A 12,577-nucleotide genomic window follows, 5' to 3' on the forward strand; every position below is an offset into this window, starting at 1 on the left:
ATCCTCAGGACATTATGTTATGTAATGGTTTCTTAGATTTTACAAGGAAAGCACAAGAAACAAGAGAAAAAAATAGATAAATGGGATATCATCAAAATGAAAAATACTTGTTCCTTAAAGGACTTTATCATGAAAGTAAATTGACAACCTAAATAAGGAGAAAAATATTTGGAGACCACATGTCTGATAAAGGATTAATATTCAAAATATTAAAGAAAATATCTTCAACTTAAGAAAAAAATGGATACCAACCAATTGAAAAATGAGTTAAAGATGTAAAAGGACATTTCTCCCAAAAAGAATTTCAAATGACCAACCAAAAATAATGTGAAAAGGTGGTCAAAATCATTAGCCTTTGGGAAAATGCAAATCAAAATGATGACTACTATTTCACATTCTTAAGAATGACTGCTATAAATAAAATAACAGAGAATAGCAAGAGTTGGAGAGGATAAAGAGAAAAAGGAATGCTCATTCATTGCTGGTGGCAGTATAAAATGGTGCAGCTGCTGTGGAAGTGAGTTGGCAGTTCTTCAGAAAACTATGGATAAAAGTACCATATGACCTGGCAATCCCACTACTAGTTATTACTCTCAAAGGATTGAAAGCAGGGATTCAACCAGATATTAGCACACTGATATTCAGAAAGGCATCTGTTCACAATTTCCAAATGTAGAAAACAAAACCAGTGTCCATCAACCAATGAGTGGCTACTAAAATGTGGTATAACATACACTGGCATATTATTCAGCCTTAAAAAAGGAATACATGCCACAGCATGGGTGAACCTTGGCAATACCAGATTAGGGGAAATAAACTAGACAAAAAAAGGGCAAATATTGTATGATCACACTGTTTTGAAACGTTTCAATTAAGCAAACTCATTGAGTCAGAACCTAGAATAAAGTTTACCAAGGCTTAGGATGAGATTAGGGAATGGAAAATTAAGACTTGAAATATGCAGGATTCCTATTTTGAGTGATAGAAATATTTTGGTAATGGATATTGGTGATGGTGGCACATTTTGAACACAATTATCAACCCTGAAATATATATCTGAATTTGATTAAAGGGGAATTAAATGTTAGACTGTATATATAGTAAAATAACACTTTTAAAAATTCATGAACTACACTACACAAGCAGTGAAACCTAAGTAAAGGCATAGACTCTAATACCATAGTTATAAAAATGATCTATAATTATTTGTTACAAAGTTTCCAGGCCTATGCTAGCTGTTTGTTATGGAGTGTTATATATAGAAATCTGTATGTTGTGCAGATTGCCATTTAAATCCACAATTTCTTATAAAGAAAAAATAGCCCAAATGCTATAAAGGAATGGAAATGAACTATTGTATATGATACTTTTTAAAATAATATGTAAGAGGTAGTATAACATCAAAAGAATATTGACTGAGAAGATAAAAATATAGAGGACATACCTGAAAGAACAACCTAAGACTCCAACAAATAAGCTTAAATATACTTAATAAAAACAAATGAAGGCTGAGAAAGTGTAAACAAAAAAGAATAGATAAATAAACAGCAATATGACATAAGTAAACTAAAACATAAAAACAACTGTAATGATTTTTTAAGATTTTTTTCTCTCGCTTCCCCACCCCCCGCCCCAGTTGTCTATTCTGTGTCCATTCACTGTGTGTTCTCCTGTGTCCTTTCCTATTGCTGTATTGTTGTCACTGGCACCAGGAATCTGTGTCTATTCTTGTTGCATCATCTTGCTGTGTCAGCTCTCCATGTGTGCTGTGCCACTCTGGGCAGGCTGAAATTTCTTTCACACTGGGTAGCTCTCCTTATGGGCACATTCCTTGTGCATGGGACTCCCTTACATGGGGGAAACCCCTGTGTGGCACAGCACTCCTTGTGTGCATCAGCACTGCATGTAGACCAGCTCCACATGGATCAAGGAGGCCCTGGGTTTGAACCATGGACCTCCCATGTGGTAGGTGGATGCCCTATACATTGGGCAAGTCTGCTTCCCTATAATGATTTTAAATAACCAAAAACCACATTCAAAATATTGAAATTCTCGGGTAAAATTTAAAAAAATAATAAGACAACTCTATACTGTGTTCAAGAAATGCATTTTAAGTGTAAAGACACAAATAAGTTCAAAATAAAGATAAAGATATAAAGATTAATGTGAATTTTAAGAAACTAAGGTGGTTATATTAATAATAGAAATAGTAGAATTCCGAGCAAGGACTATTTGCATGAATTTTGACATTTCATAGTGATAAAGGAGTCAATTACCTAAAAAGATACAAAATTTATATTTATAAAATAAAAGGTTTTAAAATATAAAGCAAACTAACAAAACTGCAAGGTGAAATAGACATGATCAATTATAGTCAGTGATCTCAATAATCCCCCTTTTATTAATTCTTGATATCAAAGATCATTTTATGTATGGTTATGGTCTATTGTACTATGTGGAGACTTTGTTTTGTATTTCTTACAGAATATGTTCTATTTTGGTAAACTATCAGTATCCGTATGCAAAGAGCATATTAGCTGCAGGTGCAGTGTATAGATAGAGTGCTTTACTAAAGTCAGTAAGGTAAGTTGTTAAATAGTGTTGCTGCTCAAATCAGTCTCTCCTCACATTTTAACTTTTCTATCAGTTGCTGTGATAATGAAACTCTTATGGTATTTTTCCATTTCTCCTTTCAGTTCTTCTAATTTTTTAATTTATTTAGTGTGGAGTTAAAAGATAATGCATTTACTATTGCTATGTCATGTTATTTAAATAGATATTTCAATCAACTTTATAAATCATAAAGATAAAGATGTCCATTTACATTAGGACTTTGGTCTCAGAACTGTTTTGTGCACAGCCAAAGTATCAGTATTGGTGAGGGTAAAATATAAACACTTTTCCTAAATTTATGTTTATGTCATTTAAAAAAAACTCTACTATGTTTTGCACATTACAGCTACAAAATGCACTTATAAAATTATAGATGTATATAACATAAATGTAATTGAAGGAATATACTCAGTAAAATTTTATTGTGTATACTATGTAATATAAATTAATAATGAGAGGATAATAAATTGAAAGGTATTAAAAACATGTTAAATACCACATTAGTGCCCTATCAAATAACATTATAAGAAACAGAAGTAACAATAACAGCAAAATTGGCTGTAAAGAATGATAATCACTTCTCCAACATTCTGATCAAAAACTGAATAGCAAAAACCTTATACTTCCCTTCAAAGTTGCATATGTTTTGAAAATTATTTATTCAATATATATGTTTTTATTCATTCACTAGAGAGAACTGTGCCTAAACTAAACATTAATTTATGGATTATGGGTCCTCATATTTGAGAAAGCAATCAGAAACTCTATTATATATTTTCATCATTTTATCTTCTTAATATATTGAAAGAATGGATCAGAAACTTTATACATGAAATTTAAAAATAATTACCTTTATTTTGTCTTCTAGCCTTGGAGAATGAAGTACTTGCCTACAAAGAATCTTAATTCCAAATATTTGAACATACAGTGACTTGCATTTTGTAAATAGCATTTGTTTGCTTTGTTTAAATATATTACATTTATAGTTTATCTTTCTTTATTATGACAAGCAAGATAAGGCATCATTAATCATGATTACCACAAATAACTTCCTCAGATGTAACTTTGCACACAGAAAAAATCAATTTAAAAGCTTTTTTATTGCCAGATTACAGATTTATTATTCACAATTTTATGAAGAGTTTAAATATATGTATGAATGAATCATTCTTTCTGTCTTATAATTCAGAGGAGAAAAATTGGAAAGAGGACAATTTAGCAAAAGCTGAGTGTTTAGCAGTGATGTTTCACCAATCAAAGGATGTACATTTTGGGTACAATCAAATTGCAATTTTTATCTCTGAAGTGGTAATTGGTGGTGGCTGTTTTGCCTTCATTGTCATGTCTTATAATTTCATATGTTCTACTGTGCTAAAGTTTCCATCCACAAGGCAGAGAGGAAAGGCCTTCTCTACTTGTGTCCTTCACACCTTTGTTGTGTCTGTTTTCCTCAGTTCAGGTGCTGCTGTACATATGAAGCCAACCTCCAACTCTCCCACAATTCAGGACATGATTATATCCCTGCTCTACTCAATCCTCACTCCTTTCTTGAACCCTATTATCTATAGTCTTAGAAATAAACAAATAAAAGAGGCTGAAAGGGAAATTTTTAGCAGAAACCTGTTTTCAGGAAAATAATTGAAATATTATTCAAGACAGTTTCACCTTAATGACCTGAGTGGAATGTCATCCAAGATTAATTTATTAACTAATTATTTTTATTGCCTACTTCCCACTTTGGGGTACGTGAATTGATATCTCAGGCACAGTCAGAGTATTATGTGTCAGTAGAGAAATTTAGCAAAAGCTGAGTCTTTAGCAGTGATGCTTCAGCAATCAAATGATGTACATTATGGGTAGGAAAAACCTTAAAAGAATATTTGGGTTATAAAGAGGCTCACAGATGGCCACACAGAGGTCCTGGGCCATGGCAGTGAGGAGCAGCAACTCAGTACAAGCAAAGGAAAACATGAAGAATATCTGAGCTGCACATTCCAAGCTTGGGAACAGTGACAGAAATGTAGCACACATCCAACATGAGGAAAGAAAGAAAAATTAGGTCACTCGCCAATTCTTGTTAATCATTGTTATTTACTTTATTGATGATGATTAGCAGAAAGTAACATAAAATTTCTGCATTCTCCTTTAGTACCCCTAATAGTTTACCTGAATTACATAGAAGGGATAGCAATACATGTAATGTTTAAGGGTTTCTGCCCATGTTTGTATAATATTCTATTATTTGCAAGCCCTAAAATGAGTATATTTGAGGTCATAGTTTGCCTGAAAAATTATTTGTGTAACCATATATAAAATCTATGCATCCTGTCGAATTACACATATTCTAAAATTGTTAATAATCATCACTATTTTAGGGACAAAAAAATCTGAATAAAGCCAAGAGGCTACTCTATTCATTAGACCTACAGAACACTATATTCTGTTTGTTCATTTGTTTTTTAACTTTATTTTAAGGAGTTTTAGAGTACAGGAAAGTTACACAAAAAAATATAGGGGATTCCCATATACCCCATCACCTTCTACTCTCATATTTTCCCCTATTAAAAATATCTTTCATTAATTTGGTACATTTGTTACAAGTGATATACAAAAACACTGCTACTAACCATGGTCTGTGGTTTACACTATGTTTTACACTTTGTACCTTATAATTTTATATGTTTTGACAAAATGTCTAATGGCCTGTGTCCATCATAGTAATATCATGCAGACAATTTTAATCAGTTACTTAACCAGCATATTTCTAGCTTGAATTTCCTTGTGGAAGTACAGCATAGTTGAAATTTCCTTGCCTTTAATTGAAAATCTGCTTTGTATACTTGAATCAGATGTTTAATTGCTTTGTAGTGATATAGGCTATGGGTGGGGAGCTGCTCATATCTTTATAGATAACCTGAGCTGTATGTACCCTGAGCTGTGCATGTGGGACAGTGAGAGCTGCAGCCCTGCCTTGGTAACCATTGCAACAATTCCAATCCCAGGAAAACAATTTAGCAATGCAAACTCCATAAACTTTAAATATTCAGGAAAAATGCAAACCAAATGTGATAAAAGCTTACATGGAATGTATGAAGTTGATGCTAAAAACTTACCTACAATGTGGGGGATATATGTTAATTCAAGCTTACTGAGCACTGAGACAAACGACTATTTAACTCTTTCTCTGTATAAAAAGAACTCAAAACTCTTATTTGGAGCTCAAGTTTTGAACAGAAAGCTCCTGATGTCAGCCAGCCATAAATAAATTCATTTTCCTTCACAAAATTATTACTGAGTCCTGGCCTTTTCATACACAAATAATGGAACCTTTCTTGACTTCTACAACAGTAGCTCTGGGAGATCTCTCAAATATCTTTGAACTTAAAATTCATTATTTGTAAAATTTGTAATACTACCTAAGTCATGAATTTAACATTTTAAAGCATTTCAAGTCAGGGGAACATTCAAAATTTTAGATATATTAAGGAAAAATAAATAAAATTTGCAAATCTCTGATAAAAAGATCAAGTAGGTAATCCTTTCTTCATCAGCCTTCTTTCTTTTATAAGACCAAAGTACTATTGTATTTAAGAAGGAAACATAAAATGTAAAATGTAAATCCAGCATTCTGCATTTGCTAATGACATCTTCTGTTAAAGTGATGTGGGCTATGGGTGGGAGGCTCTTTGTCTCTTCAGAGATAACCTTAATCTAAGCTGTCTGCTCTGACTTGTGGGTGTGGGATAGTGATAGGCTGCAGCCCTGCCATTGGTAACTGTGGCAATGACTCCAGTCCCAGGAAACAGTTTATCAATGCACTCTATAAACTTTAAATATTCAGGGAAAATGCAAACCAAATGTGCTAAAAGCTTATCTAGAATGTATGAAGTCCATGATAAAAGCTTACCTAGGATGTGGAAGATATATGCTAATTCAAGCCTATTGAGAACTGAAACAAACGGACCATTCAGCCTTTCCTCTCTGTATAAAAGGGACTCAAAAATCTTGTTCAGGGCTCAGGTTTGCAACAGAAAGCTCCCAAGTCCAGCCAGCCATTAACAAACCATTTATCCCTCTCAAAATCATTCCTGAGTCCTGGCATTTCTATACACAAATAACTGAACCTACTATCAAATTCTACAACATTTTTGGGGGCTCTCCTGGGATTGCAAATGAAGGCCAGAGATGGTAGCACTTTGCTGCCTCTTCCAAATCCCCAAGGAAGCTGGGAGGACTCGGGGGAACCCCAAATCTTGGTGCCCCTGGATTAAGTTTAATCCAGAAAAGATGTGGGCTCCACCAGAATCTTCCCGGTGAAAATTGAGGGCAATGGAAGGTCTGAAGAGAAAGATTCTGGGAGCAAAAAAAGACTCTTAACATGGAAAAAGGTAAGATTCCCCAGGTGAGCACAGTCTGGAGAACCCTAGCTTTAATTACTAGGAAGAGAGGCTGATCACCTCCTGAGAGAACCCTAGTAGCCCCAGAAAATTGAGGGGAAGCCATTCTCTCTAGGTCTGGTAAAAGGAGAAAAACTGGTGAAAGCCTGGTGTTTTGGTTTTGTCTAACTGCATGTTAGACAAATCTGGTACTGGTCTTATATCCACTGAAGGAGTAGAGGCTCGATTATAATAGGAAGAGATGTTTATAGGTTTGAGTCCTAACGTCCTGGAAATTGGTCTGGATTTTAAAAAACTTGGTTACAGGAAAATAGACCAGCTTTTCTGTGAAGTTTGGTCTGGGTATAAAGTTAAACAGTGAAAAAGGTCTAGCTGGAATCTTTTGTTATGGTGCTGAATTGCGAATGAATTGTCTTTATACCGGACATTAACGTTAAGTGTTCTCTCTAAGGTTTGTGATGGCTGCAGGGGCAGCCATGCTGAAAAACATATATAAAGAATTTGTGCATCAGATTAGTGACCTTCTCTCTGTGTCACCTCAATGCTGGTGTTCGATTTGTGTGGTTATGTAAAGTGATGGAATTTAGTTGAGCTGGAACCCTCCCTTGCCATTGGCAAGGGGGTAAATTGATTATATGACAAAACTGCGGAGTCTGGATGTTTGAGGAGTCTGGATGTTTGCACATGCTCTGCTGCCTCATCTGAGTCTGCACCTTTGCCAGGGCTTGGAGGCCATCCGTGTCTGTACCATGCATCTGGGTCTATTGGGGCTGCCCCAGTCAGGGTGGCCAGGTTCCCAGGAGGGGTGCTGAACTTGAGTAAGTTCTGTCTGCCCATTTTGACAGAAAGCTGGAAAGGGGGGAGTGGCTTGCCCCTTTCCAGTGAGTCCACACCTTCTATTCATAAGCCACATTCCTATTTGATTGTTGTGCACCTGACTGCCTGGAAAGGGAAAGGTGAAGGGGATGAAAAGCAGGATCAAAATAAATGCAGTGAAGTTTCCTCCCTAGGGTGTCAGGCCCAAAATACACTTGCATTCTGCCCAGGGTCTTCTACTTTTCCAAAACTCTCTGTGAGACTGTAGAAATACTTTGGAATGTTTTAGAACTGTAAACTCCTCTAAAGAAAGGAGGCTATTGCTTGAAACAATAGACCTCTAATCACTTAATAGCCTTTTCAATGATCTGGCTGGGAACTTCAGGGTTGTGAAACTACCAAGGAAAAAGGGAAAAAAAGGAATGAAATGCCACTTTGAAATCTATGTTTGGCTTTTGTCAGTTGCTGGCACCTAAGAATTCATGGTAAAAAGGTAAAAATGTAGTTTAAAATGAATCTTTAAATGCCAATACTCTCTTGCTGGTGAATTAAATGCATAACTTGCAGATGAGAATTTGTTGCATTACTAAAAAAAAGGCAGGACTTCACAGAATTGTTACTAATAAAATTCTTGTAGCTTAATTAATAAAGGTATCCAATTCACCTTAAGTTTAAAAAATAATAAAAACTGTAACTAAGAGTTAACATCATTTATAGCTGCATTTATATTATAAAACAGTGGAAACATAATAACTGAAATTATAACAGGGTGAATTTAGCCTAAAACTATTATTGTAAGTGTAAATTCTAAACTTACCTTACCTTCATTTATGGTTACTTCAAGCCTAGCCTCACCCCTTGCCTTTGCCTATGGTTATTTCATAACAGCTCTGGTCCTACTGGTATTAATAACCCTGCTTTCTCTCATGAATCCAAGTGCAAACTAAATTGCTGACTGGTGGAATTCTTAGCCCATGGGGTTAAACAACAGCTGGAGTTTTATTATCTCCCAAGGACTGGGGAGAAAAAGGATGTCTCCTGCTTTAACTGTCAGTGTTCCTAAAAGTGGCAATTCATGAGAGAAACCAATCTGTCTCCCTGAGGCTTCAAATAGCCTTGGCAAATATACATAGAATTAATCTTGTTGCTTATCCAAAATTCTGCTAAATTCAAGGTAAAATATAAAGTTCTGAAACAAAAGAAAATGGTGCTTTGGGGAACATTTTGGTTACAAACCATTAGTGAAAAAACAAAATTCTTGTGCAAAACTGCACAGTCATAGTGCAAATTAAGAAAAGTTTCAGGAGTCTTTGAAATATTTTGCAGTCACACTTATTTTGTAAAAAATGGAAGTTTTAAGTAACTAAAGTTATGTTTTTGTGTCAAACTATTCATGTCTGCCTATTTGCTCAAATTGTTGAGGTTAAATATGCAGTTGTAAAGAAATATATATTTCTGGAAACCAAATTAAGTTAAAGAGTATATAAAATAATGCAAATTATAAGTAACATCAATGAGTTGTGTTTCTGTGTCTAACTCTATTTGTGTCTGCCCATTTGCTCAGTGTATGTCTTCATACAACAGGATGGTAATATCAAATTAACAAATGAAAATTCCTAAAAGAGCTCTATTCAAATTGTTAAAAATTAAATATGCAATTATATATGTGAATAAATATTCTTGGAGACCAAATTAGACTAAGCAGGATGAAAAAATCATATAAAAATCTGATTATAGGAACTATTGGGAAAGGGCCTCCTCTTTGTAAGAGGTTTGAAGGCAATACTAGGTGTGGCAGATTAAACCTATCTACTAGTTTGGGGAATTAAGAATCAGTTTGCCCTGTAATTTCCCAGTTTAAGCCTTTTGTCAGCCATAAAATAAAGGTAATTAATGGCTCTGTTAACAAATTTCAGTAAGTAAAGAAAAGTCCATAAAAACTATGGAGAGATCTTTCCTGGATTATGATTAAACAAATTAGGTAATTGTGTAATGTGTTTTAAAACCTGGTAGTCAGTATGCTTTTAAAAAGTATTCATTTTCATAACTTAAACAAAAAAAGTTTTAGCTTCCTGTAAAAATAAAAAGAGAACATTCCTTGAATAAACTATAATGGTTTCAATTTTATTTAATTTGAGTGTAATCTCCCATAGTTAACTTATAAACTAAATTAACATTATATGTACAAAATCTTTAGAGTAATAAAAATTGTAAGTTCACATTAATAAATTAAGCTAAAGAAAAAATATTGTAGATATGCTCTCTTAAATAAATAAAGTAAATTTCTTTGGTTAGTAATTGTAATTTAATAAGTTTATTTAAACATAAGTTAACTAGTCAATATGGTTGGAGTCAATTATAATGAGTTTGTAAAACATCTTCCAAACTGAAAATATTTAAATAGTTCTAGTTCTAGAAGTCGTTGTTAACTGAAAACTTGGATTGGTATTGATGGCAAAGAATAACTTCGTGATAATAAAACCTATCTGAAGCCCACTGCAAGGTGTATATTTAAGTAAGTAGTAATAAAAGGTTATCTTGATTCTATTAGGAATCTTCTGTTTTCAAATTAACAATGAAATATAGTTTTTTCCCTCTATTACTGAAGTAAAATAGTTACTATTATCTTAATGGTAAAATTGTATAAGTAAACAATCAATTGATATATGATGTACTGCATTAAATTGTTTAAAATATATATAAAAACAAGGAATAAACTTTAACATTGTCAAACTCTTTTGTGCATTCAAACCAGGCCTTGAATACAGGTTGCCTCTCCATGTGAGTTATTGGCTAGGCTGGTCACTGAATCCTCAATTAGAAATATTTGTTATATCAGCCTCTGGTTCTGCTCCTGAAGTTGATGGAAACCACGTCGCAGTTTCAAGATCCTGCAGCAGCCAATGATGACTCAGTACAGCCAAGTGTACAATGGATATCGCCTCCAGATTGGCACCGTTCCATAGTGCCAGAGATCACTATGTAACAGGCTGGTTGAATATTGGAAACTCTCTCTAGGATCAATGATGCTGCAACTTGCTCACTGTGAAGAACATGCTAAGTGGAGCCATGATACCAGAATATTGTAAGTAAAACTTAAACACAATTGGCATTGTGGCCTGCTCCCAAGGAGAGATAACATGTAAAGTATTACAATCCTGAAATTTAAAACTATTAATTGCAATTTAGAATCCTAATACATTAATTAATATTAAATTACTGTCCTTTTATCCTGTACTAAATATATGCCTAATAATTTTAACGTTTTCTATTCTGGATCAGGTACAAAAGTATATTAGACATGTTAAATTCCTGGTAACTTTATTTTCTAAACAATTAATAAACATGCCTATAAAATAAGGCAACGGTTTTAGCCAGGTTCAGCAAACTTACTATTCTAGTATACTCTACTGTGTAGAAAAAAATGAGGCTTGCTTGCTAATAATGAGTCACCTATTAAACAGTCAAAATTACCAGAAATTTTACAATTAAAACTGAAACGTAAAAAAAAAACAAAAAAAAAACACTTTATTCTGTAGTTCTGATCCACTCCCACAACTAAGAACAAAGAAAATTTCCATCTTAATGCACTAATCCTGAATGAATCCAACTGTCCAAAAGGTGCCAGTTCAACAGGAGCATCTAACAGAACACATGAGTGCCAATTACTAAACAGCCTGAAATGCATCTTCAAAACAAAGCTAAGTATCTACTGCAATTTCTCTCTGATAATAACTTTAAAAAATATATATACATATACTGTTCCCACCAGCTTTTAAAAAGGGGTGGCCTTGGCTACCTCTGTAATCCAATATCCTCTTTTAAAAATGGGTGTTCCAAATTTTAATTGAGTTTGTTTCTTTCAGAATGAACATCTTATTAACCATATGAAAACTTCATCCAACTTCATACAGAAGGCCAGATCCATCTTCCTCCAGTTAAAATAAAATAAGAGTTTTACACTTTGTTAGGCAATGACTACAGCCAATGGCCAGCAGGAAGCAGTTACAGAAAAGAAGTCATCACCCTTCAGCACCCCTTTAAGATTAAAGGTGTAAATTCTTTAAGGGTAAAACAAAATTAATAGATGGATGTGGAGCCTGACTGGAAATCCACGTGAGCACCGGTGGCCCCAGGATGACTGCAGAAGGACCTCCGTCCCAGGATTCTGCTGTCCAGAATGAAAACTTCTAAACTTCTAAAAACAAAGTCCTGGATGCTACACTAAAAATTGATAAGTAAAGTAATCAATCAAAACAACAAACAGCCATCCACCTCATAGCTCCAACAATAATTATTGCCAAACCTTAGCAAGTTAAGCCTTGGCATAAGGGGGGAAATGATGTGGGCTATGGGTGGGAGGCTCTTTGTCTCTTCAGAGATAACCTTAACCTAAGCTGTCTGTCCTGACTTGTAGGGGTGGGACAGTGAGAAGCTGCAGCCCTGCCATTGGTAACCATGGCAATGACTCCAGTCCCAGGAAACAGTTTATCAATGCAAACTCTATAAACTTTAAATATTCAGGGAAAATGCAAACCAAATGTGCTAAAAGCTTATCTAGAATGTATGAAGTCCATGATAAAAGCTTACCTAGGATGTGGAAAATATATGGTAATTCAAGCCTATTGAGAACTGAAACAAAAGGACCATTCAGCCTTTCCTCTCTGTATAAAAGGGACTCAAAAATCTTGTTTGGGGCTTAGGTTTGCAACAAAAAACTCCCGAGTCCAGCCAGCCATTAATAAAGCATT

Source organism: Dasypus novemcinctus, chromosome 22 (genome assembly GCF_030445035.2).
Source record: "Dasypus novemcinctus isolate mDasNov1 chromosome 22, mDasNov1.1.hap2, whole genome shotgun sequence".
Classification (NCBI taxonomy): Eukaryota; Metazoa; Chordata; class Mammalia; order Cingulata; family Dasypodidae; genus Dasypus; species Dasypus novemcinctus.